The sequence below is a fragment of the Lepidochelys olivacea genome, assembly GCF_965140295.1.
Source record: "Lepidochelys olivacea isolate rLepOli2 genome assembly, chromosome: 9".
In the NCBI taxonomy this organism is placed as follows: domain Eukaryota; kingdom Metazoa; phylum Chordata; order Testudines; family Cheloniidae; genus Lepidochelys; species Lepidochelys olivacea.
The window spans coordinates 84,704,909-84,716,965 of NC_140419.1; the positions used below are offsets into that span (position 1 = coordinate 84,704,909).

General features: G+C 41.5%; 2 protein-coding genes across 7 annotated transcripts in view; one reads left to right on the plus strand and one right to left on the minus strand.

Moving 5' to 3' along the window:
- Nucleotides 1–9,672, minus strand: part of PAK3 (p21 (RAC1) activated kinase 3) — a 217,470-nt gene extending 207,798 nt beyond the window's left edge. Inside the window, exons 1-2 of the mRNA XM_084638916.1 lie at nt 9,452–9,672; nt 3,654–3,773 (exon numbers count right to left, since the gene is read on the minus strand). The gene's annotated coding sequence lies outside the window, so the exon portion shown is untranslated. The remainder of the gene's footprint in view (nt 1–3,653; nt 3,774–9,451) is intronic.
- Nucleotides 1–12,057, plus strand: part of CHRDL1 (chordin like 1) — a 161,395-nt gene that overhangs the window by 99,719 nt on the left and 49,619 nt on the right. For 3 of the 6 annotated variants that reach the window (XM_084638921.1, XM_084638919.1, XM_084638924.1), the window contains exon 1: nt 9,084–9,319. The exons of 1 other annotated variant lie outside the window; for it this stretch is intronic. The gene's annotated coding sequence lies outside the window, so the exon portion shown is untranslated. Of the gene's footprint in view, nt 1–8,823; nt 8,965–9,083; nt 9,320–12,057 lie in introns of those variants that run through there. 2 more of the 6 variants (XM_084638920.1, XM_084638922.1) reach the window with 1 other exon arrangement.

Consider the following 12,057-nt stretch of genomic DNA (forward strand, 5'->3'; position numbering starts at 1 on the left):
TGTGAAAATGCAGCAGTTGGATATGGAATAGGATGCGAAATACTGCTGAAAAGCTCAAACATGCTGTATGCAGGGTTTTTATTTTTTTTTAAGGACTACTTTGACAATTTTTTATATCCTTGGACAATTTGTTTCTCCATTAGCCATTAGAGTCTTAATTTAAAAGGCACATCAGGGAATAGCTAGATTCAGTGCTTTGTATTATATATAAATTGATATATAATACACTTGAATAGGAATCTAAATATTTATTTCCTGGATGTCTGCACTGTATAAAGTAATTTATTTACTAAAAGTAACTACAAATCTCATTTCGAGAGTTCTGTTTCTCAATTAAGATATTATGACAATGATATGAACAATATTTGCTGATGCCACCATAATCAAATCAATTAACACCTCATTTACACCTTACAATTGCTTCTTATGCTGTACAGAGATTTCTAACTCAACTTCTAAATGGACCAATTGTTTGGGCACCCTTCTGTCTCTGCAGAGACTTCATTGAAACCAACACATTTGCTTTGATAAATTTGTTTTTAGTGCATGTGGCTTCCTGTTTATCTAACCTAGCAAAACCTGACCAACTACCAACCCTTTAATCTTCCTCACACAACATTACAGGATAGAATAGAAACAGTGCAGCGCTAGTTCACCAAGAAGACTCCCCAGAGAAATGTTTAGCAAACAAAGTTTGTCAAGAATATAGCCCATTGTGTGGGTTACCAAAAGATATTAATTCAATGACAACAAAATGATCTGGATACGAGCTGTGATGAGACTGACTATTATACATAAGATATGTAAGACATACTAACTAGGTGGTTACATAGAGGAAACTTTTTAACACATATAGTGTAAATCGGAATGTGGAACAGAGACACTGCATGGAGTGTAGTCCTGATTCCCCCTCCCCCCCCCCAACATTCCCTGCTGAGCACTGCCACAATTAATCAAGGTTTCTAGGTTTTAGTTAATTGCTGGACCCCAATAAATTGGTTTGTACTGGCTTTGGTCCAGGCCTGATAATTTCACAGCCTTGAGTTTGGAAACTGCTGCACGTTCACACAGGAGCTGGCAAGGAGGGAGCTGGGGTAGAAAGAATAAAAGAAACTCTTGTTGTGCTAGGTTCCGTTAATACTGAAAAAGCCAGTCCACCAGTGACTATGTCCTTTGCTGTTTGTTTTCTCCACATATCTTATAATGTTTTTTATGATGAAAGAAAAACTCCTTTATTTTAAACTCTCTCTGTAGATGTTCTCAAATGGGGTGCCTCGGATACCGAAAGCTCTCTCACACCAGCAAGTCTCTGTGCAAGAGTTACATAAGGTGTTATCAGCTTTCACTCAGAGAGACAAGGTTAGCAGCATTAATCATGGTTTTATAAAAGCATATTTAAATTGAGATTCAGGGTCCTACTCAGTCCTCCTTACTAACTCTGTTTTGCTTGAGAAAGATGAACTGGATGGGGCTCTCTCAGCTGCAACGAGACCCCAGTCAGCAACTACTTCTATATCATAGCATAATTCTGTGCACTCTTAAGCTGAAAGGCTAGCCAAGGCAACCTATTAGTCATGGTTTGCACCTGGGGAGGAGAGTAGTTAATTGGCCCCCAGCCAGAGGGCACAAGTTAAATAATAAGTACACTAAAGGTACTCCATGGATGGGAGAAATAGCAAAGGAGACAGCTCTCTCTGGCTGAGAGAAGCCCAGGATTAGAGTACACAGAGACTACAGGAGCAGCTCACTATAGGGTCAGGATCCTAAGGAGGGCAGTCAGGGCCAAGGATCAAAGCAGGGGCAAACCTGAGGCTAGGAGTCGCCAAGGAGTTCATAGTCAGTTTCAAGCCAGAGTCAATACCAAGGGTCAGAGTCCAAGTCACAAGGCAAAGTCCAAAACAAGCCACAAGTTCAAGAACACAAACAGTCCCAGCAACTGTAGGAAACCACACTATTACCTGGACACTTCCTAGAATGTCCCTTGGGTTTATATAGGGCAGGGAGCCAATCAGGAGACCTGGGGCTGCTGCCTGTCAAACCCTTGAGGCGGAACTTCCTATGGTCTGTGTCCACAGTGGGTCATGAGAAGTGGAGCATAGGCTAGTAATGGCTGCTGCTGGGTGGCAGTCTGGGGATTTTAACTACCTAGTAGTTCAACAGGCCTGGGTTCTAGACCCATAGAGCATTACATATGGGGAAATGTAGGCTCCTGCTAGAGAAGCTATAAGATACAGTATGTAAGTAGAGAGGAAAAATAGCCTCAGAGGGGAGGAGAAGTGTTCAGTTTTGTTTGAACTTGTTTACAATACCCCAGAAAGTGTGTGAACTTAGGTGACTTAGCCAGAGGGCTGGGCCACAGAAGATAGAGGCAACATCCTGCACCATGCGAGGGGGCACTCAGAGACCCACCACACTGCTATTCAGATAGGTGGCCAGATCCTCAGCTGGTGAACATTGCTGTAATTCCATTGAAGTGAATACTGATTTACACTAGCTCAGTATCTAATCCATAATCTCGATTGTAAGGAAGAACTTTTATTGAGTTCACATGAGCTTGCCATTTTCTGCCTTTTTTGGTCAGATGACAGCAGCATGGAAAAGAACCAGTATAAAAAAGCTCATTCCAGAATTTAAATGGACCTTCAAGGAAGGTTTTATGCCACTTTTAACAGTACATTCTGAAAATATAATATAATTATGCAGGCACTGTTAGACATATAGTATTATAGTTTTGTATACATTTTCTGTGTACAAGAGCCATGTACCATGTGAAATCAGTTGATTATAAATATATATATATATATGGGAATCATATACTGTGACTTGGAAAGGTCCATTTTAACTCCTTCAAACATTCATCACATGATATCCACTGGAGATTCAGACCAGCATTTTCAAGTGGCCTAAGATTTAGGCACCTAACTTCCAATAACTTTCAACAAAAATTAAACAAATAATGAAAAATATTCATGATTAATTATTATTATTAGAGAGAAACACAAGTCAACATCCTGACATTACTGGGAAATGTATCTACAAAAGTAAGTTCAGTGGATGAACAACCAAAGAAGATAAATTGGAGATCAAACATTTCTGTCAGAGAACAAGATGCAGTATGGAGAGTAAGATACATCCTGTCCAGAATTAGACCAGGTATAAATTCAACCATTTGGTTTTCAGAAAAGGGCATGAACTTGAGAGGGGAAAAAGCAAGACATTCTAAAATTGTCCAAGGATCAACCCTCATAATTACAGAATTTCTATGTAAACAGGACACCTAACGCTCTCAGGAACTTTTGGAAATTCTAGCTAAAATTCCTTCCTCATCTTGGTTATATCACTGCAAAAGCTCTCATTAGCATTTTGACTTCTATGGACTGCTAGATGTGATGCTGATGCTCACTTGACTCTAACGCTACCATCTATGCAGCTCTTATTTCACATGAGAAATCCTGACTCATACAAATTGGCCCATTGACAACATATGGGATTATTTTCATGAGAAAGGGTTGTAGGATTAGGCCCATAATTATGTCCAGGATACTACGGTGATGGGCACCTTATAAATGTCGTAAATAGATTAGATTGGAGGGCAGATACAGATGAACACTTTGCAATCAAGGCATATCCAGGATGGCATTCCTTACACTCACTTCTTCTCATCCAATGGCCTGTATATCTCTCATATGCAAGACTGGTCTCAGCTCTGGTTGGCAGAACATCATTTGCAGCGTGGTGACTTTTAAAGGTTTTAGAGTAGCAGCCATGTTAGTCTGTATGGGCAAAAAGAAAAGGAGTAATTGTGGCACCTTAGAGACTAACAAATTTATTTGAGCATAAGATTTCGTGAGCTACAGCTCACCTCATCCTTACATTTCTCCTACACTCTTTTTCTTGTCACAATTTGCTTTACATTTCCATGACTGTTGGAGGGTTTCATGGATCGCTAAGTAAAGGTCAATCCGCAATTTTATTTTTGATTTAGGAATATATTTTATTTGCATTTTAGAGATATTAAAATATTTCCAACCATTCTCACATCGCAGACACTGATGCCTTTTCTTCAAGGCAGGGAAGCTGCTCACCTGAGACTTCAAGTTTTATGTTGTGTTTATTAAAATTACTTTGCACTTTTTGTGTCTCTCATCCAAGAATCTCAAAGCATTTTGCAATTGTTAATTTGCTAAGCCTCACAATAGCCCTGTTAGATAAATATTTTAATTACCAATGATAAAGATAGGGGGTGGAATCCTCGCTCTCTTGATGTTTTACCATTGACGTCCATTGGCCAGGATTTCACACAGGTAACTAAGGCAGAGAGTGGTGTATTGACTGATGTGCCCAAAGACACAGTGAGTGAACAGCAAAGCAGAGAGTCCAGACTTCTAGTCCTCTTTTGTAATCACAAAATAATGTTCCATCCTCGACCTTTTTTTGTTTAGCATATAGTGCTCATAAAAAATGCTGGACAGACAACCACGCTTGTGTTTCCATTATGAATCCCAGTGTCAGGGGTTGTTCATACCCATAAAAATTCACTCAGGGCTAAAAATAGCTTTATAAAATCTGGGGAATATTCTTGTATGTAATAAGTTTTCAAAACACTTAGTACAAGTTATAGGCATGACAAATATTTCTTTAAAAAAAAACACCCATAGGAGTTTACTAATTCAAAAGCTTCCTTTCACACTTGTATAATTTTGCAGATTCCTAGACCTGACCACAGGCTAACCATCCCTCTAAATTTAAGTGACTGAGTTAATATTTGGTATTAAGAAAACTCCAAAAATGTGTATCAGTATATTTGAGTATGCATGCTTCTCTTGTTCTCTTTTTATTACCACAAGAACTGAGACATTAGACATAACCGAGTATTGCTAAGCATCTTAGCTGAAACCACAACACAAGGAAATGGTCTCTCTAATTGTCAGTTTCACAGGGTTTTAGCTATACAAGGTCCCATTATCTTTAATGAGAGTCATGTGGCTAAATCTCTGAGCTTTTTAAAACTTTAAAGCATCCTTGTAACTTTAAGACCCATCCCTGGGGGAGCATGGGGAAATATTCTGTTTCAAGCACAAATCCTTCCTCCCCAAACTCCAGAGCATGTCGCATTCAGCCAGTCAATTCTGCAGGCAGTGTGTAAGGTGGCAAATATCTGACCAGTGCCTTCTCTCCTTTGGGGTGTTCTGTGCCATAGGGGTGCTAAATCCCTATGCATTGGGAAGTACAGGAACTGCAATTGCACCCAACTTCATGGGCACAGAGCAAAGGAAAGTCTTTTTGCTTTGCACTGAATCTGAGTACTGTATTGCAGTCCATAAGGTATGTGATATGTAATGTTCACAGACTCTTTAATACAGGGCCATATCAGATGCAATGCACAATACAGGGCACAATGGGAATTTAACAGAAAATACTAACTTTGGTATAGACTTTCTTGAACCAGTCACTAGAACCGAATAAAGAATTCCATCTCTGCTAAAGAATTCTACAAGACAGTTCCAAAAACCTATTGAAAGCATCTCACTGGCTATTACACTAAATAGACATATAGAGTAATACCTATAGAAATCCTATTAGTTTCATGCCTATTAAATTCTATTGGACTTTGCCATAAGGACAGATCGTGGAAAGGGTATTGCAGTCACAGTCAAAAGAAAGCTCAACAATACATTTTTATTTCTACTATAAGTTAATTTCTCTAGAGTTCCTTTTTTTCAATTACAAATTATGGATAGGCCTCTTCAAAAAGTTACCTAACTCCCTCTGAAAGTCAATGGGATCTGGATGTCAAACTCCTTCAGGCACTTTGAAAATCCCACATACAGACATATTATATGTAAAGGTAAATTAATCCACCATCAAAATGCAACTAGTTCTGTGGCAGAACACAGGTTCAGAATAGATCAGTTTCGGTAACAGAACAGTGTAGATACCAGGCATGGAAAATAATTCCTTATCCAACTCTAGCAATATGGGAATTCAGGAAGATGAGCTAAACAGTATTATACTGAAATCCAGCCAGGACACCATGTCAGTTGCTCCTGCTTTTCCAGAGAAATGCCTGGGGATCTTTAATCACCACCACTGATCAGGAAACCTTTAATATCTCATGTGAAAGATGGCACCTTAGCAACATAGCTCCTCCTGACGCCATGCAGGGAAATGGTTCAGTTTGGACTCAGAGGGAAAACTGACATCAACACCACTTCCCATGGCACCATGATTTTTTTTCACAGAATATAAGGACAGAAAGGAATCATGATAACCGTCTAGCCTGACCTCCTTCATAACACACGCCATGAAACTTCAGTCTGTTATTCCTGCATCAAATCAAAGCCAACAATCTCTGGTTTAACTAGAGCATCTCTTCAGAAAGGAATCCAATCTTGATTTAAAGACTTCAAGTGATGGAGAATCCACCATGTCTCGTTAGGCAATTCATTCTTTATTTCACTTGAATGTATCTGGCTTCAATGTCTAGCCAATGGACCTTGTTATGCCTGTGTCTGCTACGTTTCCTGGAGGTCTCTAGGTCTGTTCCTGCTTAGCTTGTCAGATTAAGGCCACATCATCTGAAATGGGAAGGCAGAAGGATTTGCAAGTGGCCACACATCTGACTGGCTCCCCACTTGCCAAAAGTATAAGAACATAAGAATGGCCCTACTGTGCCAGACCAAGGGTCCATCTAGTCCAGTATCCTGTCTTCTGAGAGTGGCCAGTGCCAGGTGCCCCAGAGGGAATGAACAAAACAGGTAATCATCAAGTGATCCATCCCCTGTCGCTCATTCCCAGCTTCTGGCAAACAGAGGCTAGGGTATCCCCTGGGAAGGCTCTGTCCAATACTCACTGAAGTCAGTGGAAGATTTTAGTTAACTAGACTTTGGATCAAGCGCTGAGTTCAGAGGTCATAGGTGGTTGGCTCAGAAGCCAGGGCCTGAGTGCATACAGGGGAGTTGTTCACCCACTACATTAAACCTGTCTTGTAGACCAGAGCCACGCTACCAGACCAGGCAAAATGTTCCAAGGCGCAAACTCCTTAGGTGTTGCACAGCTTTATCTCAGAACTTTAGGCTCCAATCTTGCAATGATTTATGCACATGCTTAAGTTTATCCAATATGAGTAGTTCTGTTGATAAGTCTTTGCAGGATCAGGGCCCAAATTAGTAGGATTCCCTGCCCACCCATGAATTTTAGGATCATGTTCCTGATAGAATCCTGGCATTTGTTTTTCTCTGCAAGCACATTTCTTCCTCTGCCTGTAACTCACCCATTCCAAGAGAAGTGCTGGCAGTCATTCTGCAGCAGTGGCTTCCACCTTCATTACTGAGATCTCCTCATAATCAGTGAAGTTTTCTTCCTTTAGCAATATGTGTGTGAGGTCAATACATTTTACACCCAAAATCTAGACTGAGGTGTAACTGGGGGGGATTGTGTTTGCATACACTAAAATCTTTTCATAATGTTTAGCTTCAGAGCATGGGGGGTTTATGCTAAGAGTTGTAAAATCATATTAGTACACAACCCCAGTTACTTACTGAGCTGGAAAACAGCCATGAGGTATCTAATCCATCTCCCTGCTAATGCAAGATTGTTCCATAAACTGTATGTCTAGTGTTTTATCTGGTCTAGTATTACAATAGATGGAATAAAAGTTGCACTCGGTTTTCAATTTTATGGGATTTACTGAAGTCCAGGGAGACTTGTGACCTCTCAGCAGTATTAGACTCCCAAATACCCTTATACAAAACTAAGGGGAAATAGGCTGTAATTTGTTTCCCTACATGATGTCTTTTCATACCTCACCCTTTCTCTCAGATCATTTGTCAAGGGTTTGCTGATCTCTTCTTATTAGTTAAAGGGGCTACAACAAGAAGAACAAGAATGTTTGACCAAGCATGTAATGTCATGAGTCATGGGTTTAATTTAGTTCCAACAGATTTTCAGTATGACCTTGAAACCTTCTAACACAATAAACCAGACCAGGCCATGAGTATCAAAAAAGGGTGCCTGACAAATCCTAACAAACAATAACTTAATCAGTCCAGCAACGATCTGCGCTCTGTGTGTGTGGAAAGCCTGTTACAGAGCCAGCTTGGTTTATATTTCTACCTCTAAGAAAACTGAGCAGAACTGAAAGCTTTGCCTTGTGGGGAAGCCCTATACAATTTGTTAGAAAATGGGAACCTTGCTATGGTTTTTAATTTTTAAACCATCCTTTAGAATGTATTAGTGAAGTCTAGTGCTGTGATAGAATTCTATATGATTACAACCCCCCCCCCATCCCCACCCCCAGACAGGATCTCATTCTCTAGTAAATCTAAGTGTATAGAGTAATTTCTACAGACATTTAATAGGTTTCTATTAAACTATGACCATTGCCAGTTGCTGTCTAAAGATAGGCAGAATTTGTTTTTCCTTTTCTGGAAATGAAGTATCCGGCATTTAAAGCTGAACCATCCTGTCCTGTGGCTCACCGTCCCCTGCAAGCTTGTGAATGGGCGGGGGGACACTAGTCCCAGGATCTGGGCAAGCGGCCCCTTTAAGCTCAGGGTGAAGTGTACTTGAGTAGAGAGGATCTTTTGAAGCTTCCCTGCACAGAGGGAGGGAGGGGAGAGGCTCTAAGATCCCTGCCATGGAAAGAGCTCGTTTTCCTACCGCACTGACTTTCCTGCCTCCCTTAGACGGCCCCGCCCCCACCCCCCAAATCAAACAAACTCCACCCCAAACTTTTGTCAATCACCACTTGTATGCCAGGCAGAAGCGAGGGGGGTGCAGAGAAAGGAGAGGGTGGGAGGGGAAGGCGGATCCCCGGGGCTCTGGCTACATTCCTGCTCCCGGCTCTGCGGGGGTGCAGGGAGGGATTCATTTAAGAGCATCCTCCGAGGCGCTGGGTCCAGCTCTCGCTCACCGGGCTCCCGGCTTTCGGCCCTTCACAGAGCAGCTGCAAGAGGAAGGAAAGTAGGTGGCAGAGGCCCCTCCTCTCTCTCCCCCCCCCCCCCCAGCAGGGCAACATCAGACCCTGGGCAGCTCTTCCCCGGGACTCTCCATCAGCTCTTGGCTTGTCCCCCCCACCCCGGCTCATTTGGGGGGCGGGGGTTTATAGGACCCAGAACTCCCCATCGCCGCGGCTCCTGGAGCGAAGGGGGGCCCGATGGCACCGGGGCTGTTACTGAGTCACAGGGGGTGAGATCCCTGCCTCTCCCTCCCCTCCAGCCCAGCCAAAGCCCCTCGCCTATTTCCAGGGGGAGCCACTTGAGTCTCCAGCGGCTGCTGCGGAAACTGACCAGCCCTCCGGCTTCTGCCTTCTTAGCAGGTTTGTTCCCGTCTCTCCCCTCCGCCCGTAGCCAGGCAGGGACCGGGGGGGGGGGGGGGTGTTCAGGCGGCCGCAGGAGAAAGGCTGGACTGAGAGAGAGCAGGGCGCTGTGGCATGGACCGACACACCTACCGGGGCCCGCTGGTCCTCTCCGAACCCGAGCCCCGTTTGGGATCCCCCCACCTGGCTCCTCGCTGCTGATGCTCGGACTGGCTCGCTTGCCGCTTGGCCGGGGGCTGCCGCTCCGGTCTCCCGGAGGTGACATACCCTTCGCTTGCCCCCTTTTCCGCCCGCCACAGGGGGCTGGCTTCCCTGTGTCCCTGAGCAGGGCTGGATGGGGCTCGCCGGCTAGGGAACTCGGCAAGCCGCTCCCCTCTGCCCCAGGTGACCCCGCTCAAGTTAGTCTTTGAACTCAACTTTCGTCCCGCTTATGGGTGGGGGGCTGAGAACTCTGCAAAGGCTACACAGTCCTCTGTGTCCTATAGGAGTAACACGGGCTTTAACCATTAAAAGCCAGTGCTCTGGCCAGGGCTGCATCAAACTAGCTTTTATTACAATTGGCTGCCCTTGTAAGAAAACAAGCCTAATGCAGAGCCTAGGAAATCTTTCCCCCCTACTGCACTTTGTCGATGAGAAAACAACAATGTATGTTCTCAGTGGTACATTTTTATGTTACAAAAGGACAGCAAGCCACTCCATCCGTGACTGACATTTCTTAAACTAATGTGTTGCATTTCTTGCCATTTACATCTTGTGCTCACTAACCAGATTAAACTTCTAGGAGAAAGTTTATCTGAATATATTTGGTGGCTAGTTGCATGTAATAACATTGATCATGTCACTGACCTTTAAAAATGTATTCAAATTTTCTTTGAACATTTCTGCTTCCTTTTAATAATATAAAGTGTGGACCCATGCTCTGTCATTTTTAGCTATTAAATGGGATTTATTGGAAATCAAAAGACATGAAAATAGGGCTTTGTTTTCTGCCTTGTTTCAGTCCTGGGTAATGCTAATTAACAATGGGGTTCTCACTGATGACTACCAATAATGGATAATAAAAAGGTTAATTTTAATAGCAATTAATTAGCTCAGCATATTTTCAACTGAGGATATTGCTCAAAAATAGAGGGAATGTGTTTATTGCTAAAAGTACCTGTGCTTGGGTTTATTGTAACAATGAGTTTGACATTAAAGAGATTAAAAATCCATTTAATTTCCATTGTTAATTCCTCTATTTCATTGTACTATTTAACATTCCTTTAAGCCAGATGGGGTTTAAAGAAATGACTTTTTGAAATGAAAGCATTTCTGAGTTCTTTCCAGTCTAGCTAACAATCAAAGTGCTCCCAAGACTCCAAGAGGAGTAATGGTGCTCCATTTACAAAGATTTTTTGCTCAAACAACCAGACAGCAGCCAAAAAAAGTCGGAGTATTTAAAATGCCCACGTTTTGCCAGTTCTAGTGATCTAAGGCATGCTACTGTTGCTCTGAATACCGGCATGTTATACTGAGACTAAACTGCAATTTTTTTCATTTTAAACAAGTTTTTTTAAAAGTATTTGTCTTAGAAAATGTCCTGTGAGATCTGAACACATTGAGGGGAAAAATGATAATGAACTTTTGTTCCTCAAATGAAATTTTATTTCTTGTTCCCAAGAAGAAATTTAAATTCTATTTTGCTATTGTGTAAAGAGCACCCTTTAAAAGTTACATTATGCTTTTGAATGTTCTCAGATGCATTTTAAATTATTTAGAATGAGGTTATACACTACCAGCCAGAGGTCAATGATGAGTAGACAGAGTGGTTGTATGGTTTTGAATGGGGAGGGTAGATAGTCATGCTTCTGGTGTTGTTTTGGGGACTGGGAGTGGAAGAAATAGCATAAGAGAGAAAAACCATACATAATAGATCAAATCATCCATATTATCAGCCCCTTGTTATAGAATCCCAAGTCAGAAAGAATAGATGTTTAAAAAGTGTTATTGATCAGTACATGACTTAAAATGATTACTTTGTAGCTTGTATAAGCATTTTGTTTAGTTTCTTTAAGGAGAATTTGAAAAACAGTATTTTAAGGTGAACTTGGGTTGTTTTTTCTCAGTGCTTCTCCATTCCTCTAAATTGTCCTTAATTTTTTAATTTACATGTACAGTAAATATTTCTGCTTTGAAAATGCATCACTGAAACCTTGTGAAATTTGGGTCCAGCATTCAATTTTTGACAAGTCATCTTCAGATGACTTATCTAAAAAGGTCAAATGACTTGAACATATTTTTAAAAGTTTATATAATTGTTTAAATCGCCAACAGTGAATTACTTTTCAAACTTTCATAAGGAAAACCAATACTGAGACTGTTTAAAGAAACCCACATGAATAACACTGTAAATTATTCCCAACTGTCCTTTTAATGGGACAATAATTTTCTTTATTGTGGTTCACAAGTTTATTAGTTTATTGTTCCAGATTGGATTTTTTTTTTAAAAAAAGACCCATGTTAATTACAATTTGATCAGTTTCCTCTTTTCACTCTAAGGAGACTGACCATCTTGAAAAAGTCAGATAAAAGGCAAATAGAATTTGCGTTCTGGCACCATGAGTGCAGGTTTCAGGGCCAGGCATACTTGATGACTATGCTCCATGCTAACAGGGTGTTGATATTAAAGAGCTGCCTGAATAAAGACTGGCATGTCATTTGCATATTGTACCTTCAGCATAAAACTGCAGAATGCAGGG